Source organism: Pristiophorus japonicus, chromosome 14 (genome assembly GCF_044704955.1).
Source record: "Pristiophorus japonicus isolate sPriJap1 chromosome 14, sPriJap1.hap1, whole genome shotgun sequence".
NCBI classification, from domain to species: Eukaryota; Metazoa; Chordata; class Chondrichthyes; family Pristiophoridae; genus Pristiophorus; species Pristiophorus japonicus.
The window spans coordinates 113,872,343-113,895,809 of record NC_091990.1 but is presented as its reverse complement, the minus strand read 5'-3'; the positions used below and the strand labels follow the sequence as shown (position 1 = coordinate 113,895,809).

The 23,467-nt window shown below is 46.0% G+C and overlaps 1 protein-coding gene across 7 annotated transcripts in view; it reads left to right on the top strand.

The window, feature by feature from the left end:
• The window catches only part of hipk3a (homeodomain interacting protein kinase 3a), a 285,348-nt gene that overhangs the window by 197,868 nt on the left and 64,013 nt on the right, over nucleotides 1–23,467 (top strand). The window lies entirely within an intron of this gene.

Genomic DNA, 23,467 nt, shown 5'->3' with positions numbered 1-23,467 from the left:
TACATTTCCTCTGACTCCGCGTAGCTTTATCTTCTGCAGTAACCTTTTGTGTGGCACCTTATCGAATGCCTTTTGGAAATCTAAATACACCACATCCATCGGTACACCTCTATCCACCATGCTCGTTATATCCTCAAAGAATTCCAGTAAATTAGTTAAACATGATTTCCCCTTCATGAATCCATGTTGCGTCTGCTTGATTGCACTATTCCTATCTAGAGGTCCCGCTATTTCTTCCTTAATGATAGCTTCAAGTATTTTCCCCACTACAGATGTTAAACTAACCGGCCTATAGTTACCTGCCTTTTGTCTGCCCCCTTTTTAAACAGAGGCGTTACATTAGCTGCTTTCCAATCCGCTGGTACCTCCCCAGAGTCCAGAGAATTTTGGTAGATTATAACGAATGCATCTGCTATAACTTCCGCCATCTCTTTTAATACCCTGGGATGCATTTCATCAGGACCAGGGGACTTGTCTACCTTGAGTCCCATTAGCCTGTCCAGCACTACCCACCTAGTGATAGTGATTATCTCAAGGTCCTCCCTTCCCACACTCCCGTGACCAGCAATTTTTGGCATGGTTTTTGTGTCTTCCACTGTGAAGACTGAAGCAAAATAATTGTTTAAGGTTTCAGCCATTTCCACATTTCCCATTATTAAATCCCCTTTCTCATCTTCTAAGGGACCAACATTTACTTTAGTCACTCTTTTCCGTTTTATATATCGGTAAAAGCTTTTATTATCTGTTTTTATGTTTTGCGCAAGTTTACTTTCGTAATCTATCTTTCCTTTCTTTATTGCTTTCTTAGTCATTCTTTGCTGTCGTTTAAAATGTTCCCAATCTGCTAGTTTCCCACTATACTTGGCCACCTTATACGCATTGGTTTTTAATTTGATACTCTCCCTTATTAGATGCAGAAAGAATGTTCCCAATGTTGGGGAAGTCCAGAACCAGGGGTCACAGTCTGAGGATAAGGGGTAAGCCATTTAGGACCGAGATGAGGAGAAACTTCTTCACCCAGAGAGTGGTGAACCTGTGGAATTCTCTACCACAGAAAGTAGTTGAGGCCAATTCACTAAATATATTCAAAAGGGAGTTAGATGAAGTCCTTACTACTCGGGGGATCAAGGGTTATGGCGAGAAAGCAGGAAGGGGGTACTGAAGTTTCATGTTCAGCCATGAACTCATTGAATGGCGGTGCAGGCTAGAAGGGCTGAACGGCCTGCTCCTGCACCTATTTTCTATGTTTCTATGTTTCTATTTCCTTGGTTATCCACGGCTGGTTATCCCTTCTCTTACCGCCCTTCTTTTTCACTGGAATATATTTTTGTTGAGCACTATGAAAGAGCTCCTTAAAAGTCCTCCACTGTTCCTCAATTGTGCCACCGTTTAGTCTGTGTTTCCAGTCTACTTTAGCCAACTCTGCCCTCATCCCACTGTAATCCCCTTTGTTTAAGCATAGTACGCTCGTTTGAGACACTACTTCCTCACCCTCAATCTGTATTACAAATTCAACCATACTGTGATCACTCATTCCGAGAGGATCTTTTACTAGGAGATCGTTTATTATTCCTGTCTCATTACACAGGACCAGATCCAAGATAGCTTGCTCCCTTGTAGGTTCTGTAACATACTGTTACTAAGAAACAATCCCGTATGCATTCTATGAATTCATCCTCAAGGCTACCCCGTGCGATTTGATTTGACCAATCGATATGTAGGTTAAAATCCCCCATGATTACTGCCGTTCCTTTTTCACATTCCTCCATTATTCCCTTGATTATTGCCCGCCCCACCGTGAAGTTATTATTTGGGGGCCAATAAACTACGCCCACCAGTGACTTTTTCCCCTTACTATCTCTAATCTCCACCCACAATGATTCAATATTTTTTTCATTAGAGCCAATATCGTCTCTCACAACTGCCCTGATATCATCCTTTATTAACAGAGCTATCCCACCTCCTTTCCCTTCTTGTCTATCTTTCCAAATTGTCAGATATCCCTGTATGTTTAATTCCCAGTCTTGGCCATCCTGCAACCACGTTTCTGTAATGGCCACCAAATCATACCCATTTGTAATGATTTGTGCCGTGTGGCAAACCAGTCCCACTCACCCTTACCCTCAATGACTATCTGTCCCACCTGTGACAGAGACTGTGGTTTTTGTATTGGACTGTTCAGCCACCTAAAAACTCATTTTAAGAGTGGAAGCAAGTCTTCCTCGATTCCAAGGGATTGCCTGTGATGATGATGGATAGTGATCATAACTCAGTTAGTTTTAACATCATTATGGATAAGGTAAAGAAAAATCAGGAGAACAGGTTCTAAATTGGGGGAAGGCCAATTTTACTAGGCTGAGAAGTGATTTAGCAAAAGTGGACTGGAAACAGTTACTTGAAGCTAAATCAGTGCCAGAGCAGTGGGAGGCATTTAAGACGGAGGTACATGGAGTTCAGGGTAAACATGTTCGTTCCCACAAAGAAATAGGGTAGAACCATCATTTTCCAATCCTCCCTGGCTACAGGAGTTGTGCCAGGGTATTGGAGAACTGCGAACGTTGTACCATTGTTTAAAAAGGGAGGAAGAGATAAACCGAGCAATTTAGTTCAGGCCAGTTAGTTTAACCTCGGTGGTGGGAAAATTACTGGAATCAATTCTGAGGGACAGTATAAACCTTCATTTATAAAGACACAGATTAATCAAGGAGAACCAGCATGGATTTGTTCAGGGAAGGTCATGTCTAACTAACTTGATTAAGTTCTTTGAGGAGGTAACCAGGAGGGTTGATAGGGCAGTGCCTTTGATGTATTTTGCATGGATTTTGGCAAGGCTTTTGATAAAGTCCCACATGGCAGGCTGATCAAAAAAGTAAAAACCCAGTGGCAAATTGGATCCAAAATTGGCTCAGTGGCAGGAAGCAGAGGGTAATAGTTGAGGGGAGCTTTTGCGACTGGAAGGCTGTTTCCAGTGGGGTTCCACAGGGCTCAATCCTCGGTCCCTTAATTTTTGTAGTATATATTAATGATTTAGACTTAAATTTAAGAGGCATGATAAAGAAATTTGCAGATGATACAAAAATTGGCGTGTGGTTGACAGTGAGGAGGAAAGCTCCAGACTGCAGGAAGATGTCGATGAACTGGTCAGTTGGGCAGAAAAGTGGCAAATGGAATTCAATCAGGAAAAGTGTGAGGTAATGCATTTGGGGAGGGGCAACAAGGCAAGGGAATACACATTAATGGGAGGATACTGAGAGGTGTGGAGAAACAGAGGGTCCTTGGAGTATATATCCACAGATCCTTAAAGGTAGCAGGACAGGTAGATAAGGTAGTTAAAAAGGCATAAGGAATGCTTACCTATATTAGCTGAGGCATAGAATACAAGAGAAGGGAGGTTATGCTACAACTGTATACACCACTAGTTAGGCCACAGCTAGAGTACTGTGTACAGTTCTAGTCACCACATTACAGGAAGGATGTGATTACACCAGAAAGGGTGCAGAGGAGATTTACGATGATGTTGCCAGGACTGGAAAACTTTAACTATGAGGAAAGATTGGATGGGCTGGGATTGTTTTCCTTGGAACGGAAAGGCAGAAAGGAGATTTAATTGAGGTGTATAAAATTATGAGGGGCCTAGATAAAGTGGATAGGAAGGACCTATTTCCCTTAGCAGAGGGTAAATAACCAGGGGCCGTAGATTCAAAGTAATTGGTGGAAGGATTAGAGGGGAGGTGAGGAAAAATGTCTTCACCCAGAGGGTGGTGGGGGTCTGGAACTCACTGCCTGAAAGGGTGGTAGAGGCAGAAACCCTCACTACATTTAAAAAGTACTTGGATGTGCACTTAAAAAGCATAATCTACAGGGCTACGGAACTGGTGCTGGAAGGTGGGATTAAGCTGGGTAACTCTTTTTTGACCGGCGCGGACACGATGGGCCGAATGGCCTCCTGTGATGTAATTTTTCTAGGAATCTCTGAAGTCTGTCTTTCGCTTTCTCTCTCTTTCTCTTTTTCTTTCCCCTTTTCTCTTTCTCTTTTCATCTTTTTCTATCTCTTTCTTCCTTTTTCTATTTCCTTCCTTTCTTCCATCCCACCCACCATAGAGAATGTTGTGGCTCTTGAGTAGAAATGTTCCAGGCATTTATGCAGCAGTCATTGGGCTGGATTTTGGCCGATTTTGCGACCGGGTTTGTGCCACGAATCCTCGTGCAACGCCAACTTTACCAATGTGCCCGTAAAGGCCGAAAGTTAGGCCGAAAAGCGGCAGCGCAGCGAAAACGTTAATTTTTACGTAAAACTACCATTTTCGCAAACAGTCTAGCCCATTGGGTTCCTGCATCTCTGCCCGTTCGTAGTCTGGTAGCCAGGCTACGCGTGTACGCCTTGCACATAGACTCTTTCAGTATAATAAAAGCAGCCATACATTAACAATGGACACGGGGGAGCAATGGGGGAATCCCTGTTTCATTCCATCAGATACATTACTGGCTGTCCTTTTGCATTCCACCCAAACTCTGATTTTCTTGGGAGGATTCCAGAGTATCTTTGATCTGGGAAAACCACACTCTTTCAAAATGCTCAGCTTTCCAACTCTTAAAACAAAACCAGTTGCAAAATGGGATGCTTTTAACACAAAATGTCTCTTGAATTGATACGCAAGGCAAAGGGAATTTCTTCACAGCATAGCACCTCCCAATAAAACGGAAACGTGGCGACTTGGCGCTTCTTCTCCCCTCGGTCTTGTTCAAGGTTTCAGTGCCGAATCGAGCACGCAGTGGACACATCATCCTGTACTTATCGCTCTCGCTTTGATAGACGGGCTGACATGGAATAGTCCTTCAAGAAACCTCAACTTGGAAACGTGTCATGAGTCAACCATGTTAATCGTGGCAGCAAAATGAGGCCCCACCACATCCAGAAGTAGGAGTGCAGAGATAATCGAGCTGAGGAACATTATGTACAATGCAGCAGCCAACTTGCACACAGCAAGCTCCCACAAACAGCAATGTGATAATGACCAGATAATCTGTTTTGGTGATCTATATAGTCCAGTACACCAAGGGAGAAGTCCCTGCGCTGCTTCCAATTCTGTTGTGGGATTTTTTTACATCCACCTGAGAGGGAAGACGGGGCCTCAGTTTAACATTTCATCTTAAAGCTGCAGCACCCCTCAGCACTGCCTGGAGTGTCAGCCTAGATTATGTGCTGAAATTTCTGGAGTGGGACTTGAACCCACAACCTTCTGACTCAAGAGGCAAGAGTGCTACCCACTGAGCCACAGCTGACACATAAAACTGGCATTCTAAAGAATAAAAGTCTTTATTCTTGAACGTTGCACCTTTCAAAGGTGAGAAGCGGCTTGTGTGGAGCATAAACACCGACATAGACCAGTTGTCCTAATGGCCTGATTCTGTGCTGTAAATTCTATGTAAAAGGGCCAGCCCTGCTCCAGTGCATTCCACTCCGGGGAAAAAATGTTATTGGCTGAAATAATTCCACTTGTCTGTTAAGTTATTGATCAAACGTTCATTTCACATTTAGTCAATTGATCAACAAGTAGGATTAAAGCCCTTAATTTGTTTACCCAAAGCTACTTTTCATGAGCCATGATGTGTCAGAAAACCTATCGCTCTAATAATATTTTTGCATTGTTTATAGCCATAATTTGTCGTCTTCACTCAATCCAGCAAATACTGCAAGAGGTCGCATGTATGTGGCACACAAAAGTTTGCAATTCGGAAGAAATCCCCACCCCACCCCCCCCGCCATTAAACTTACCCATCCGGTTCCAGCTGGAGTATTGTGTCCAATTCTGGCACCATACTTTAGGAAGGATGGGAAGGCTTTGGAGAGGCTATGGAAGAAATTTACTAGAATGGTTCCAGGGATGAGGGAATACAGGTATATGGATAGACTGGAGAAGCTGGGGTTGTTCTCCTTGGAGCAGAGAAGGCTAAGAGGAGATTTGATAGAGGTGTTCAAAAGCAGGGTTTAGATAGAGTAAATAAAGAGAAACTTTTTCTAAACGGCTGAAGGGTCGAGAACCAGAGGGCACAGATTTAAGATAATTAGCAGAAGAACCAAAGGTGACATGAGGAAAAACATTTTTATGCAACGAGTGGTTAGGATTTGGAATGCACTGCCTGATAGGGTGGTGGATACAGATTCAATAGTAGCCTTCAAGAGGAAATTGAATAAATGCTTGAAGGGTAAAAAATTGCAGGAATATGGGAAAGAGTGGGATGAACTGGTTTGCTCTTTGAAAGACTCGATGGGCCGAATCTATGATAAGATGAGTTGTTTGATGTTAGAAATGCTTGCAAGAAGTTTCCCCCAATTTCTGCACTTCTGACTGGAACCTGGGGCTTGAGTTGGAAATTTAGTCTGGGCGTGTGCGTGCGTGTTTCTGTGTGTCTGTGTGAGTGTGTGTGTGTGTGTGCTGCTTGTCAGCGAGATGCATAGTGAGCACTGCAGTTCCGGTTGTCCATGTAGAGTTGCAATATACTGTGAAGGCAGGAAATCTACCATCGGCAATAACAAAAAGAAAAATGTAACTTCTTTAAGAATTTTATACAGTTTAAGCTGTTGAATACATTTCTGAACTATGTTTTAACAAATTGCTCCGCCATTCAATAAGATTATGGCTGATCTTCTACCTCAGCGCCACTTTCCCGCCTATCCCCATATCCCTTGATTCCCCTAGTGTCCAAAATCCATCGATCTCTGCCTTGAATATACTCAATGACTGAGCAGCAATAGCCCTCTGGGGTAGAGAAATCCAAAGATTTACAACCCCGAGTGAAGAAATGTCTCCTCATCTCAGTCCTAAATGGCCAATACCCTTATCCTGAGACTGTGCCCCCTAGTTCGAGACTCAAGGAGTCAAATGGCCGACTCCTGTACTTAATTCTTATGTTCTTATGTTTCCACAACCTCATGATGCCCCAAAACGCTTTATAGCCAATTAAGTACTTTTGAAGTGTAGTCGCCGTTGTAATGTGGGAAATGTGGCAGCTGTAATGTGGGAAACCTGAGAGGGCAGATGGGGCCTCGTTTTAATGTCTCATCCGAAAGACGGCACCTCCGACAGTACAGCTCTGTACTGCACTGGAGTGTCAGCCGAGATATTTGTGCTCAAGTCTGTGGAGTGGAACTTGAACTGACAACCATCTGACTCAAATTGTTGTCCACTGAGCATAGTTCTCCAAAAAAAAAGCGTAAGCTCTCACAAACACAATGTGATAATGACCAGATAATCTGTTTTTAGACGTTGGTTAGGGGATAAATATTGACTAGGACACCAGAGATAACTCCCCTGCTCTTCTTCGAAAAGCCTTGGACAACAGTGACCATTTTCCATACCTCAGGCGCCTATTATCAGCAAGGGCAGACATGGACAATGAGGTCCAACACCGCCTCCAGTGTGCCAGCGCAGCCTTTGGACACCTGAGGAAGAGAGTGTTTGAAGACCAGGACCTCAATTCTGGCACCAAAGCTTATGGTCTACAGGGCAGTTGTGATACCCGCCCTCCTATATGACTCAGAGACGTGGACCATATAGAGTAGACACCTCAAAGCGCTGGAGAAGTACTTTCAATGCTGCCTCCGCAAGATCCTGCAAATCCACTGGGAGGATAGATGCACCAACATCAGTGTTCTCCTCTAGGCCAACATCCCCACCATTGAAGCACTGACCACACTCGACCAGCTCCGTTGGGCGGGCCACATCGTCCGCATGCCCAACACGAGACTACCAAAGCAAGCGCTCTACTCAGAACTCCTACACGGCAAGCAAGCCCCAGGTGGGCAGAGGAAACATTTCAATGACACCCTCAAAGCCTCCTTGATAAAGCGCAACACCTGTGAATCCCTGGACCAAGACCGCCCAAAGTGGAGGAAGAGCATCCAGGAAGGCGCTGAGCACCCCGAGACTCGTTGCCAAGAGCATGGAGAAACCAAACGCAGACAGCAGAAGGAGCGTGCGGCAAACCAGACTCCCCACCCACACTTTCCTTCAACCACTGTCTGTCCCACCTGTGACAGAGACTGTAATTCCCGTATTGGACTGTACAGTCACCTGAGAACTCACTTTTAGAATGGAAATAAGTCTTCCTTGATTTCGAGGGACTGCTTATGATGATGATGATCTTCTTTGAAATAGTGCCATGGGATCTTTTAAGTCCACCTAGGGCCTCAGTTTAATGTCACATCCGAAAGACGGCACCTCCGACAGTGCAGCTGTCCTTCAGTACTGCACTGGAGTGTCAGCCTAGATATTTGTGCTCAAGTCTCTGGAGTGGAATTTGTACTTACAACTTTCTGACTTAAATTGTTGTCCACTGAGCCCAGTTCTCCAAAAAAAAGGCCTTTTCTGTTTAATATATTGAAATTAGTCCTGTGTTGGGTGCTACATTTAGTACTGCTGCAGTAGAACTGGCGAGTTACTGCAGTGCATCTTGTAGATGGTACACACTGCAGCCACGGTGCGCCGGTGATGGAGGGAGTGAATGTATAAGGACAGTGATGATCCAGCCTTCCCTTCAGCTACTGAATGTGGAAACCTAGAACTCTCTTCCCCCAAAAAGTTGTTGAGGCTGGAGTTGTTGAAAATGTCAAAACTGGGATTGCTCGATTTATGTTAGGCAAGGGTTACGGAACTATGGCAGGCAGATGGAGTTAAGATACAGATCGGCTATGATCTAACTGAATGACGGAACAGGCTCGAGGGGTTGAATGGCCTCCTCCTGTTCCTAAGTTCCTATAATCTTTACCTCGGGATTTCTGCCTCCCTGGAAGTGGATAACGCACTACCTTTGAGACCCATTTCGTCGGAGCATGTTTGAACTGCGCAGCTGCAGTGCAGTATTCTGCAGTGAGAAAAAGAAAAAAAGAAAGACTTGGATTTATATAGCAACTTTCACGACCACCAGACGTCTCAAAGCGCTTTACAACCAATTAAGTACTTTTGGAGTGTAGTCACTGTTCTAATGTGGGAAATGCGACAGTCAACTTGCGCACATCAAGCTCCCACAAGCAGCAATGTGATAATGACCAGATAAACTGTTTTTGTTATGTTGATTGAGGGATAAATATTGGCCAGGACACCAGGGATAACCCCCCCACCCCCTTCTTCAAAATAGTGCCCTGGTATATTTTACATCCACTAGAGCGGGCAGACAGGGCCTCGTTTTAACGTCTCATCCAAAAGATGGCACCTCCAACAGTGCAGCGCTCCCTCAGTACTGCACTGGGAGCGTCAGCCTGGATTTATGTACTCAAGTTTCTGGAGTGGCAGACTCAGAGGCATGGGTGCTGCCCACTGAGCCACAGTTGACACTGGTTTGGGGTTCCATATTCCTACTTTCCATTTGTTTTCCTTCGGCGTCTTGTATCTGCCGGTTGCTGTTTAGCCGAACAGCCTGACCCACACCCCCACCTCACCCACCACTCCCATTCTCTGCTTGCTTGAAGCACCCGTGCGGGGAACCTTAGTCGAGCTGCATGCCATTAAACTAGTCAAGCCTCGACCTATTCGACTGAAAGAGCTGCTGGAATGCTTCCCCAACCTCGATTAGAACAGGGGCAACCAGTTTTCTAACATTTAAAAAAAAATCAACGCATTGGTTACTGAGTCACTGTATCGATTGCAGAATTGATACCGGTTACGGTAGCATTGTGGTTATGTTACTGGACTAGTAATCCAGAGGCCTGGACTAATAATCCCGAGACGTGAGTTTAAATACAATTAATTCAATAAATCTGGAATAATAAGCTAATATCAGTAACGGTGATCATGAAGCTACCAGATTATCATAAAAATTCATCTGGTTCACTACTGTCCTTTAGGGAAGGAAATCTGCCATCCTTACCCGGCCTGGCCAAGATGTGACTCCAGACCCACAACAATGTGGTTGACTCTTAACTGCCCTCTGAAATGGCCCAGTGAGACACTCAGTTGTACCTAATCGCTACAAAGAAAGGAGTACTTTCACCACGTGGAGCGGTTCAAGAAGGCGGCTCACCAGCACCATCTTCTCGCGGTTAGGGATGGGCAAGAAATGCTGGCATTGTCAGCGATGCCCATATCCCGTAAACAAATAATAAAAAAAGAATGGAGCCAGATTTGGCATCCTCTCTAACTAACGTGCAGACAGCCCAGCACCAGGCAAAGGATGTGGAAATGCTTCTCGAATCGGAGTTCTTCTGAGTAATTGCAGGCTTGACAGGTTTTATTTTTGGTTGCGGTGGAATGATTACATCCTGTTGTGATGAGGGCACCGCTCCCATCCAGTCAGGGCCCCCTGGACAAGAAGCAGAGTTCACACATTATAATTCTCCCCCGCCACCCCGTGTTGTGTAACCAGTTGCCGAAGAAAAAGCTCTTTGCACCAACACTGGAACACTGCGAGTGGCAGGTTCACTCTGCCGACCTTAGCCCATCCTGTGAATGAACAAACCATCGCCACAGCACATTCCTCCAAGTTGATCATCCATGCTATGGGCTCAATTTTCCCCAGTTACCTGCGCCGTTTTTTTGGCATGTGCCATTTTTTTGGAGTAAATTAAAATCTCCCAAGTTTCCCCAAAGTTTCTGCGCCAGCGTAACTCAGTTAGGTACGATTTTTTTAGGTTATGATTTTTTTTTTAAATCGGCGCAGAAAGACGCCATTGTTTTTAGGCAAAGTTTTGGAGGGAGTCAAGAAGGCAAAGAATATGTATCATGAAGCTTCATTTTTTCAAAGTCAAAAGGGAGAAAATGGAAGTCTAACGCAATTCTTTAATTTTTGACTTTTTTCAAAGTCATGTCACCATCGAACGTCTCCTCACCGGGCTCGAGGGTCAGAGCGTCGGCCGGCAGAATAGCTCCCTGGCCCGGACACAGGGGCTCGGGGCTCGGCTTCAAAAGAAGCCCGTGGGGGGTTGGGTGTGGTGGGGTGGAAGCTGAACTGAACTACAAGCCACATACATAAGGGATGAGAACCCTTAGGCTATACAACAGCTCCAAAAAAGCCCAGGGATGGTGGAAGCCGAGCCCCTGTGTCCGGGCGAGGGAGCGATTTTGCCGGCCGACACTCCGACCTTCGAGCCCGGTGAGGAGACGTCGGTGGTAGGGTGGTACTTTGAAAAATATCAAAAATTAAACAATTGCATTAGACTTTGTTTCTTCATTAAATGCCTAGCTTCCCGTTCTAATCAAGCCTATTTCGCACGCGCAGACCAGGATGTGGTCCATACTAGGGCGTTTAACTTGGGGAGAGAGGGAGGAAAGAAGGTGTGAGTGCTTTGTCCTGATGTTTTGAGCTTCTTGCAAAGCGAAAATTAAATTATGGGGCAATATTGACAATGCCATACCTCGTGCAAGGCTTCTGTATGATTATGCTGCGGAGGAGAAGATTGATTAGGCATCATCGCCTGAGGAACCTCAGAGCACGTAGGGTGATGGGCAGGAGGCCTTACCCACGTCGGGTATATCGAGACAGGCGTTCCTACGTGCACCTGAGTGATGCAGACTGTGTGAGAAGGCTGCGTTTCCGCAAAGAAGTTGTAACCAAGATCTGTGAGTTAATAAAAGCAGAACTGCACCCTAGAAGCGTCAAGAGGACTGCTTTGTCAGTTGAAGTGGAGGTTACAGCTTTCATTTTATGCTTTTGGATTATTCCAGGGATGTGCGAGCCATTTCTCAACATGCAACACATATCTGCATTCGGCAGGTGACTGCTGCACTATATGCCTGGAGGAATGACTACATAAAGTTCCCATGCTTGCCCAGGCAATCCGTGAAAGGGCTGTGGGCTTCTCCAGGATTGCTGGCTTCCCAAAGGTACAGGGCTGCATTGATTGTACCCACATTGCCTTGCGAGCACCTTTGGAGGATTCCGAGATGTACACTCTGTGGCAGTTGATACGAGATATTCAGGGAGTACCCATGATGTATTCATCCTTCGCGAGAGCGCTATATCTGCCACGTTTCAGCAGCAGCCAGAAAGGCAGAGCTGGCTGCTGGGAGACAAAGGGTACTGCCTCGCCACCTGGCTCATGACGCCCCTACACGTAACCCGGATGGAAGCTGAACGGGAATATAACATGTCACACATTGCGATGCGCAGCATAATAGAGAGGACCATCGGCACCTTGAAGCTACTTGCAATACCCCCCTGAGATTGTCGGTCAGTTCATAGTCTGCTGCATGATGCACAACTTAGCCATCATGAGGCAGCAGCAGATGGTAATCAGCTGCATCTTCCTCCTCATCATCAGCCACTCTCACCTGAGGTGTGAGAGGCTGATGATGAGGAGGAAGATGCAGATGACAAGGAGGAGGACGAGGGCAGGTGGTAATTTTGTGGGCCCGGCTTGGGCCTCTTCAGAGGTTGGTTTGGGGATTAGAGTGGGAGTGGCAGTTGATTCCGTCAATGGCCGTGGGGTCTGGGCATGTTCCCTTATTGCAGCAGCACCCTCCGACATTCCCTCCCTCATGTGCCCTGACAGTGTCTCAACTACCTGTGACATTCCCTCCCTCATGTTCATCGACAGTGTATCAGTTACTTGCGACATTCCATCCCTAATGTGCCCAAACAGTGTTCCCATTTCTCGTGAGAAGTCGTTACTTTTCCTGACAGTCCCAATACCTCATCACCCACCTGGATGGTGTCCAGGAGTGATCGCGTCAGGTCACTGCTCTCCCCACTCATTGCCATCATCTGAATCATATCGGTTAAATCCTGCACCTCAGGAAAGCGCCGTGGAGCTCATATTCCCCTCCTCACCCTGGGTGTGGCTTGCTGCACCCCACTGGGACCCGCAGCCTCGGACTGTGTGAAACCATGAAATGTCCCACCAACACTCAAACCAGTCAGGAAAGGGGCTGGCACCTCAATGGGCGGCACCAGCACCTCCTCCAGAGTGAGTACAACAGTGGGGGCTTCATCCTCCCCCTGCCCCTCACCCCCATGCTCTTGGTCTGGAAGGTGGGATTGGAAGATGTTCTCCTCTTCAGGCTCTTCTGCATCTGAATCTTCTTCCTGGCTTCAGTCTCATCAAGGTTGGCCTCAAGTTCTGCAAAATATAACAAAACAGACAAATGGTTAGCAACAGAGGAGGGGACAGGGTGGGTGGCACAGCGCAGGCAGCAGGCTCATTTGAAGGACCGCGATGAATTATAGCACATTGCTTCAACCGAAGCGTAGCTGACGGAGACATCCCCAAGAACCGAAGCATGGCTAGCCCGCACAGTAGTTAACATTTAGCAAAGCCAGACTGTGGAATTTGCAGAACTTACCGTCTCCCTCGAGTGTGGGCCCAGCTTGTGCAGTGGTGGTTGCTTTTCTCCAGGCAGGACCCATCAAAGAGCGACCCTCTCCTCCAAGTGTATCAGTGGGTGAAGCTTTGCCAGGCCTCTTCCTGTTCGAGTTCTCTCTCTTTTGTTGTGTGCCACCTTCCTCTGCAAAGATGAGAATATAACTTTTTAGAGGGTGCCTTTCTGCTGGGTGGGGCATATACAGATGGTCACATTTCAAATTGCAATTCCAGTGAATAATTGAAAATATTACTTACACTAACTACTTGACCAAGGTCCTGCCACTTCTTTTTGCACTGGCCTCCATACCTCGGGGTGGTCACCATCGTACAGAAATCTTCTGCAAGTTGGTTCCAGCGTTTCTTAATTTCTTTTGGTGAAACTTTTATTTGACCTCTGCTGGTGTCCAGCTCGTGCCATTTGGCCTCAATTACAGTAACCAGTGCCTCCACTTCATCCTGTGAGAAATTCTTGGTCCTTGAGCCACATTGCATATTGCAGCTCCGATTCTTTCCACTGAGAATTACATTTCTCACACAACATTCAAAAGTTCTCACACACAACTGGCTCTTTAAAAATGGCTGAATGCAGACTGGGAGGTATATTGGGCATGCACGCCCATAGCAGTCATGTAAAAAAAGTATTTTTTTCGTGTGTGCGCAGTGGGGTTGGGGGTATCGTTTTTTTGGTGGAAACATCCACCCCCTCGAAGCTAAAGGACAGGCTGCGCGGCACCAATTTAAAAAAATAGAACGGAGAAACTTTCACTTTTTTTTGAAGTAGTCGGGGCAAAAAAAAAGGGCGTAACTCTTGAAATACACCAAAAAAACAGCATTGGGGAAAATTGAGCCCTATGTCACTAGACGTGAGCAGCTGATTTCTGTGGTATTGTGGACATATTTTGTGAGTACTTAAATCTAGGCTGATACTCCAGTGCATTGCTGAGGGAGTACTGCACTGTCGGAGGTGCAGTATTTCGAATGCGACGTTAAACCAAGCTCTCTGCTCCTGCCATCTGCCCTCTCAGGTGGACGTAAAAGATCCCATGGCACTATTTCGAAGAAGACCGGGGGGGGGGTTATCCCCGGTATCCTGGCCATTATTTGGTCATTAACACATTGCTGTTTGTGGGAGCTTGCTGTGCACAAATAGGCTGCCGCGTTTTTGACTTACAACAGTGACTGCACTCCAAATATTCTTCATTGGCTGTAAATCACTTTGAGAAGACTAGTGGTCGTGAAAGGAGCTATATAAATGCAAGTCTTTTTATATTTGCAGGATATAATCCCCCTGAAAAACAGAGATGCTATGCTAAACTTGTATTGAATTTTGATTAGACCACACTTGGAATATTGTGCACAGTTCCGGTCTCCATATTACAAAAATAATATAGAGGTACTGGAGAAAGTGCAGTAAAGATTTACAAGGATGATACCAGAACTACCTGTCAGGAAAGATTTAGCAGGTTGGGGCTATTTTCTCTAGAAAAGAGGAGGCTGCGGGGTGGCCTGATAGAGGTCTTTAAAATGATGAAGGGTAAGCATAGAGATGTTTCTACCTGTGGGGGAGTCCAAAACTAGGGGCCATAAATATAAGATAGTTACGAATAAATCCAATAGGAAATTCAGGAGAAACGTCTTTACCCAGAGAATGGTTAGAATGTGGAACCCGCTACCACAGGAAATGGTTGAGGCGAATAGCATAGATGCATTTAAGGGGAAGCTAGATAAACATATGAGGGGGACAGGAATAGAGGGTATGCAGATACGGTGAAATGAAGAGGGATGGGAGGAGCCTCGTGTGGAGTATAAACACCGGCATGGACCAGTTAGGCCGAATGGTCTGTTTCTGTGCTGTAATACTCAGGGAATCAATTTGCGGATCGGGCAGGAAAGTGGAGTTGAGGTCGAAGATCAGCCATGATCTTATTGAATGACGGGGCAGGCTCGAGGGGCCATAATGGCCTATTCCTGCTCCTAGTTCTTACGTTCTCATGTAAAATAAAAAGAGGTGAAAATCCCATAATGCAGAAAAGGCTGAGTTTGACTTACTCAGTCACTATACGCCAGGGGACTAATTATAAAAGAATGGAATTGCAAAATGCGGCCCCCGAAAATGCCAGTAAAAATCCCAGAAAATCCATAAAATAAAATTGAAACTCTGCCTTTTCTGGCACCATGAACCATTGGCACCTCCCGTCCCTCCCACCAAACTCCTCTCTCCCCGGCTGTACATTGCAGCATTTCAGCTGCTGGACTGGGTGCTCGCTACTCAGAAAGTTAAGAGGGGGCTTGGCTCACACGTATGTTGCTGGCGCCTCTGAATTCAAACCTCTGTGAGAGAGCTTGCATCCAATGGCTCTCAGCTCTTTAACTTTGGGTTTTAGGCTGTGTTGTGGGACGCTTGCCACAGCACACTTTGTTACATCAAGTGAAGCCTTTGCTCGCTGAGCAGTTCTTAGCAGTGCTCCCCCTAATTATCCTGCGCCGGCCCTTTAACTTTGCTGCGTTGCTGCGCATGCGCGGATTCTCGTCCAGCGGCAGCGCTGGCGAGCGGGCTGCGTGGAACCTCGTGTTGCAGCCACGCACCTTCGAGGGAGCATTGGTCCTCAGTCCAACTTGTTTCATAAAGCAGCAATTTCCTGACCGTGCAATGCCACAGCACACCTGTGCTCTTAAAGGGGTATGTAGCCGAGAATTTTTTTTATGTGTACAAGAACTTGGATTTATTTAGCACCTTAAACGAAGCGAAAGGTCCCAAGGCACTTCACAAAAGTGTTATAAAACAAAATTTGACACCGAGCCACATAGGAGATATAAGGGCAGGTGTTCAAAGATGTAGGTTCTAAGGACCGATTTAAAGGAGGAGAGAGGCAGAGAGATTTAGGGAGGAAATTCCAGAGCTTAGGACCTTGGCAGCTGAGGGCACGGCCGCCACTGTTAAGCTATAAGTTCCTGACAAAAGTGCTCCTTCAATCCAGAAAAGTAGGGTATGTGATGCTTAAAGTCTGTTGTATGTTCACCAGTAGTATAGAGGACGTGTTAGCGAATGCAGTGATATTTCTTGCAAGCTTCCCTCCAGAATTATTGGAAATACTTTCTGAACTTTATGGTGATTTGTTTGGGAGAGATAAACATTGGCTTGGCAGTGCGATATATTTTATACAGACGGCATGTAGAGGGAACTCTTGATTCATTCACTAATGCCAGTTGCAAGGAAGACCCTTTTTTGCTGGGTCTTCATAGCAATCTGACATCACTGCATCTGTCAAACCTGCTTCAGGGTTACCCCTGGCTCTGCAGGTACCAGCAATATAAAAATACTGAAGTGCATGTGCAATTGTGTGTGTGTTGCATCAGTGTGTGTGTGTTGTGCATGTGTTGTATGTGTGCTGGGTGTTTGTGTGTTCATCTGTGTGTTGTATGTCTGTGTTGTGCACATGTGTTGTATGTTCATGTGTGTGTTGTGTGCATGTTGTATGTGTGCATGATGTGTGCTGTGTGCGCACGCGCGCGCGCGTTGTATGCATGTGTGCATTGTATGTCTGGTGTACATGTGTGTTGTATGTGTCTGCGTGCGCGTGGTATGTGCATTATATGCATGTGTTGTATGCGTCTGCATGTGGTATGTGTGCATTGTATGTGCGTGTTTTTGCACGTATTTGTTATGTGTATACGCATGTCCATGTGCGCACGTGTGCGTGTTGTATGTGCATGTGTGCACAGGTGTTGTATTTGTGTGTGTTGCGTGTGTCTGCTGTATTTTTCTCATAATTTAAAGTGGTTCAGAAATGGCTGCATCCCTTGGAACAAGTTGATACCTGTTCCACAGGGTGACAACATTTCCTGACGCATCCTGTGTGATGTGTTCTGTTTTGTGCTTTGCCTTCCCTTCCAATTCGAAAGTGCCCTTCCTTTATTTCCCATCTGCGCCCCAAAAACACGCCTTTCCAAACATTGCGAATCACTGACTGAGGAAGTTGTGATGGCTGGGTTTAGCTCAGTGTTACTTTTTATTTGAAATGCATTTTAAAAAATAAAATTGATCATCCCTGCTCTTTAATTCTAGTCAGTTGATGCACATAGTTTATGGTGATGCGTGATCCTTACAGAGTGCATGGTTCTGGGTACGATTGTGCTGGTTCACTGTGTCAGTGCTTTGGTACCGTTGCCCAGTTCAGGCGGGAGATGGGGCTTATTTTAGGTCCTTGGGGCTTGTGCAGGACACACTGCTGGACTCCAGCCAGATCGCCGACAAAGCACAGGAAATGTGACAGATATTTGTTTGTCATTACCGGAGGCAAATACACAGCACGAGATTGACTTTACTGAGGGCCTGTCGAAGTGGGCGACATTGATTTATTGTCTAAGCACCGTGACACTTGTGGTTCACTCCCCCCTGTGCCTTTCCACAATGACCAGTGTTGCACAGAGATAGAAACATCATTGAAGAACATTACCGCAACAGTGGATGACATACACTTGACATTTAATGGTTGTGGTATTAAAAATGACAGAATGTCTGGAAATTTGCTGGAGCAGGGACTTTATAATAACTTCTCCCTTCTTTTCTGGAGGAGAGGAGGGTGATAAACAACCTCTTGTCACGTTTCTATCCTTGTTTGCAAGGGGTTGCTAGGAGGTGTCCTGGGTACACCGTTATAATTTTTAATTTCTGGCTGGGAACATTTTCAAACACATTGTTAAAAAACCACACGCACGCGCACACACATGCGCATATACACACGCATATACATATACACACACGCATACATACACGCACATACACACACACCTCTGTGACTACTGACGTGCTCCAACAAGAATCATACAGCACAGAAGGAGGCCATTTGGCCCATCATGCCTGTGCCAGCTCTTTGAAAGAGCGATCAAATTTGTCCCACTTCCCTGCTCGCTCCCCAAAACTCTGCACAATTTTCCTTCTTGTTGTTGTTTTAAGTTTATATCAAATTCCCTTTTGGAAGCCACTATTGAATCTGCTCCCACCGCCCTTTCAGGCAGCGCATTCCAGATCATAACAACTCGCGGCGTAACAACAATAATCTCTTCCATCTCGCCTCTGCTTCTTTTGCCGATTACCTTCAATCTGTGTCCTCTGGTTACTGACCCTCCTGCCGGTGGAAACAGTTTCTCCATATTTACCGTATCAAAACCCTTCATAATTTTGAACACATCTATTACAAAGTGCTGCAAATAACTGCTTTATTCTACACGTACCGCTCTGCAGCCGGTACCATCAGCCGCTTCAGTGTCAGTGCTGACAGCACCTTAGCTCCAAAATGAAACTTGGCTTATTGAAAACCAACTGAATCTAAATTATAAGCACAAAAATAAAGTTGATTTTCTGATATTCCAATAGCACAGCATTTCTTGGCTTCAACTCAATGACAATAACTGAAGAATGTCCAAAGATGCACTTTTACAGTCTACATTTGCAAGGTAACATAATCTTGCAATGGCTGTGTTACCGTGCGCCATAGACCATATGATACATTTCAGTATTAAGTCTATCACATAGTTTAAAGTTGGACAGGCTGGGGCTCTTTGGAAAAGAGAAGACTGAGAGGTGACCAGATAGAGGTCTTTGAGATTATGAAAGGGTTTGATAGGGTAAACGTAGAGATGATTCCACTTGTGGGAGAGACCAAAATACGGGGCATGAATATAAGACAGTCACCAATATAATCCAATAAGGAATTCAGGAGAAACTTCTTTACCCAAGAGAGTGCTGAGAATATGGAACTCGCTACCACAAGGAGTTGAGGTGAATAGCACAGATGCATTTAGGAGAAAGCTAGATAAGTACATGAGGGAGAAAGGAGTGGCAAGATGTGCTGATAGGGTTAGATAGATGGAAGCTCGTGTGGTGCATAAAAAGAAAATAAAGAAAGAATTGCATTTATATAACGCCTTTCACGACCACCGGATGTCTCAAAGCGCTTTACAGCCAATTAAGTACTTTTGGAGTGTATGCACTGTTGTAATGTAGGAAACACAGTAGCCAATTTGCACACAACAAGCTCCCACAAACAGCAACCAGATAATCTGTTTGTTTTGTTGATTGAGGGGTAAATATTGTCCAGGACACCGGGGCCAACTCCCCTGCTCTGCTTCAAAATAGTGCCATGGGATTGTTTACGTCCACCTAAGTCAGAGCAAAAGGGGCCTCGGTTTAACGTCTCATCCGAAAGACGGCACCTCCGACAATGCAGCGCTCCTTCAGCACTGCACTGGAGTGTCAGCCTAGATTTTTTTGTGCTCATGTCCCTGCAGTGGGACTTAAACCCACAACCTTCTGACTCAGAGACAAGTGTGTTACCCACTGAGCCATAGCTGGCACACAGAACTAACAGCATAGACCTGTCGGGCTGGATGGCCTGTTTCTGTGTTGTAAAGTTCCATGTAATTCTGTAAGGCGTACGGCCCCTTTTGTCACGCAGCAGGTTTTAGCTGTATTAAAACTATTCAGTCCTCCTCTGAAGATCTGGTTCCAGCCTTTAGGGTGTTCTTTGACTGGGTGTGTATAGTCGTCTTACCGACAGGTTCAATGGTAGTCCTTTGCTTTCATTAACACCTGACTACTACCTCGCAGGTATTGGATTTGTAACCTTACACTGTCTTTGTTGTAGCTCTGCAAAGCCTTGTGGTAACTTGAGACCTCTTTCAAAACCCGTTCTCCTGTCAGGCGAACAATGTTGGACCTTAAATATCCCACATCACCACAGTTAACATCACTTCGGGCTATCTGACCAATGGTGATTAGGAATTCTACATGGCTAAATAATTGAAATCAAAATATACAGTTCAATCACAAACCTTGCCTGGGAATTGTAACTGTTAAGTTAAGATTTTTCCATATAAAACTCCTCACACTCAAACTTTCAGTTTGTGCAAGTATTAGTGAAATGGCATGACATTATTGATTATTTGCCATTCCATCAATATTTCCACAAATTGATGGGACTTTAACAGACAATGGGGCCGAAATGAGCTGCCGCCCCATTCATGGGTGGTAACGTCACCGGGGCCAGACGGCGATGAAGTCCCGCCCCAGAAGTGAAATGGGGGTTACCGCCCATCACAGGAAGAGGAACACAATGTCGCGCGCGCCACTACCTTTCAGGGCAGGATCTAGGACACTATCCGGGCACATCACGGAGCACTACGCAGCCTCTCCGTGTAGCGCTGACGTGTTTCAACGACCCACCTCTTCCCTTAAAGGGGAGGGACTTGCTGCGAGCTCTGCAGGGCCTTTGATGACCTCTACTCGGCCGTGGGAATTGAACCCACGACGTTCTGACTCTTGAGGCGAACGTGCTATCCACTGAGCTAAGGAGAAGACCTCACTTTTTGTCTCGATGCAAACTCAACACTTTGTCCAGTTCTGTTCACCAAAACACAAAGGAGACACTCAGGTTCTGGAGGCAGTTCAGCAACCAACCATGAGTGTAGAAGGTCTGAATTCTGAGGAAAGACTGGAGAAACTTGGAATGTCGCGGCCATGAAATGAGAATAATGAGGTAGATAAGAGAGTAAACCGTATGGAAATGTCTCCTGAATATTACATTCAAATGAAATTGCCGAGTAGGACGAGGGGGGCGCAGGTTGAACTTCAAACTGATATCAGGAAGTTGCTCTTCACACACGGTGCTCAACACTTTGAATAGACCTCAGGTAGACTCATGGAAACAAGACCCTAGGGGCAGGATTTTCGGGTTTTTGGGCGAAAATGTAAGCAATACGTGAAAATTCCCGTTTTCGCTGCATTACCGATTATAGGCCCAACTTTCGGCCTTCGCAAAGGGCGGCGTTCAACAATTATTCGTGACGTGATCCTCGCCTTTTGTGCGGGGCCGGGAGCACTGCCAGAGAGACCTTGGGAGGCTGAAAAAAAATTCTTAGAAACATTCAAACAACATTACCAAGACCCTTAGCTAACAAATCGTTGCAAAAAAATTAAACAATAAAAACTTTTAACGTAGCATTTTTGCAGGTTTTCCAACTTAACACTGCCGCTGGAGGTCGACCCTCCGGGACGAAAACCCAGTCGCAAAGCCTGGGCGCGACCCACGGCTCCTCGTTTGCAGTGGTGCTTCACGCCGGACATGTAAAAACGCAGATTGCGTTGCCATCTGAGTTTCAGCACTCACTCGACCCGTATGCCGCGCCCTAAACACCTCCAGCGGCTGTCCCCTCATGAGAGCCAGATTGTGCAGCATGCAGCAGACCACGACGATTATGGAGACCCGCTGAGGAGAGTACTGCAAGGTGCCACCAGAGCGATCCAGGCATCGGAATCTCTGCTTAAGGATGCTTATGCACTGCTCGATGATGCAGGTGGTACAATGAGCGTCATTGTAAGCATGCTCTGGCGCTATCCTGGGGTTCCACAGAGGAGTCAGCAGCCAAGTGGACAGGGCAGCCAACCGCAATCCTGACTCAGGCTGGTGAAGATGGCGGGCTCACAGATCTGGCGCAGAATGAACGAATCATGGCTGCTGCCGCCCTTGTCCACTGCCTTCTCGCTGACAGCGACGCCTTCTCCTGCGTGCCGCCCTGCTTCTGACCAGATATACCAGGTGTCGCCCTCCCAACATTCCTCCCATCCTCGGGGTGAACCCTGCCAAGCAGGTCTCTGCAGTCCACAGGACTCCACTAAAGAGTCAGACCTGAAATTTGTACAAAAGTACAGGGGTATGTGCAAACCTCTGAGCAGCACTCAGCAGGTTTAATGGAGCCACAACAATTATTTCAATTATATGAAAAGATAAATACAGCGCATGCTGGAAAATGAAATAAAAACAATAATAATAAAACTATATCAAAAGATAAATACTGCAGATGCATGCTGGAAAATGAAATAAAAAGAATAAGTAATAAAACTATTTACCTACCAAAGGACCCCAGCGGTGTCGCGTTCGAGTACCGCATCGAAAACCTTGCCGGGGCACTGCCGGGAAAAGTCCTCCTTTTACCTCGGTGAATTTCGCTGTGGTAGTCCCTTTCCAGCGGCCCGCATGCTACACAGTTCACCACTGGAAAACCTCCTTTACAGCGGCTTCACCGGGCTGTTTCCGGTGGAAGTGAACACCGCTAAAATCCTCCCCGAGCTGAATGTGGCTCGGGGAGGGAAAAGTACCCGACCGCGGCAGCCGATGGATTTTTTCGATCGACCCCCCCAAACCCCGCAGTAGACGCCCCTTCGGGGACGATGAATTTCGGGCCCGATAACTTAGGAAGGATATATTGGCCTTGGAGATAGTGCAGCGTAGGTTTACCAGAATGATACCCAGACTCCGGGGGAGAGATTACACAAACTAGGGTTGTATTTTCTGGAATTTAGAAGTTCATGGGGTGATTTGATCAACGTTTGCAAGATATTAAGGATAACAGATAGAGAGAAACTATTTGCGCTGGTTGGGGAGTCTAGAACTAGGGGGCACAGTCTAAAAATTAGAGCCAGGAGTGAATTTAGGAAACACTTCTACACACAAAGGGTGGTAGAAGTTTGGAACTCTCTCCTGCAAATGGCAATTGATGCTGGGTCAGTTAATTTTAAATTGGACATTGTTAGATTTTTGTTAACCAGAGGCATTAAGGGATATGGGACAAAGGAGTTAGGCCACAGATCAGCCATGATCTCATTGAATGGCAGAACAGGCTCGAGGGGTTGAGTGGCCTCCTTCTATGTTCCTATGAAAGGTTGATACTTCAAGCTTCCTGCTTCTTGCTGATTGGCAGTGTCTTGGTCTATCAACTTCACTGCATCATTGGTTGGATGTTATGGGGTGACGAGTGAGTGAGCTACTGAAGAGATTGTACTCTGTTGTTGGTCTGGGCTGCTTGCTCAGGGCACAGACGGAGGAAGGGAACTGGTGCAAAACAGAACAACAACAACTTGTATTTATATAGCGCCTTTAACATAGTGAAACGTCCCAAGGCACTTCACAGGAGTACTACGTGATAAAAATTTGATACCGAGCCGCATAAATAGAAATTAGCGCAGGTGACAGGTAGGTTATAAGGAGCGTCTTGAAGAAAGAAATAGAGTTAGAGAGATGGAGAGGTTTGGGCAGGGAGTTCCAGAGCTTAGGGCCCAGTTAACAGAAGGCACGGCCACCAATGGTTGAGCGATTATAATCAGGGATGCGC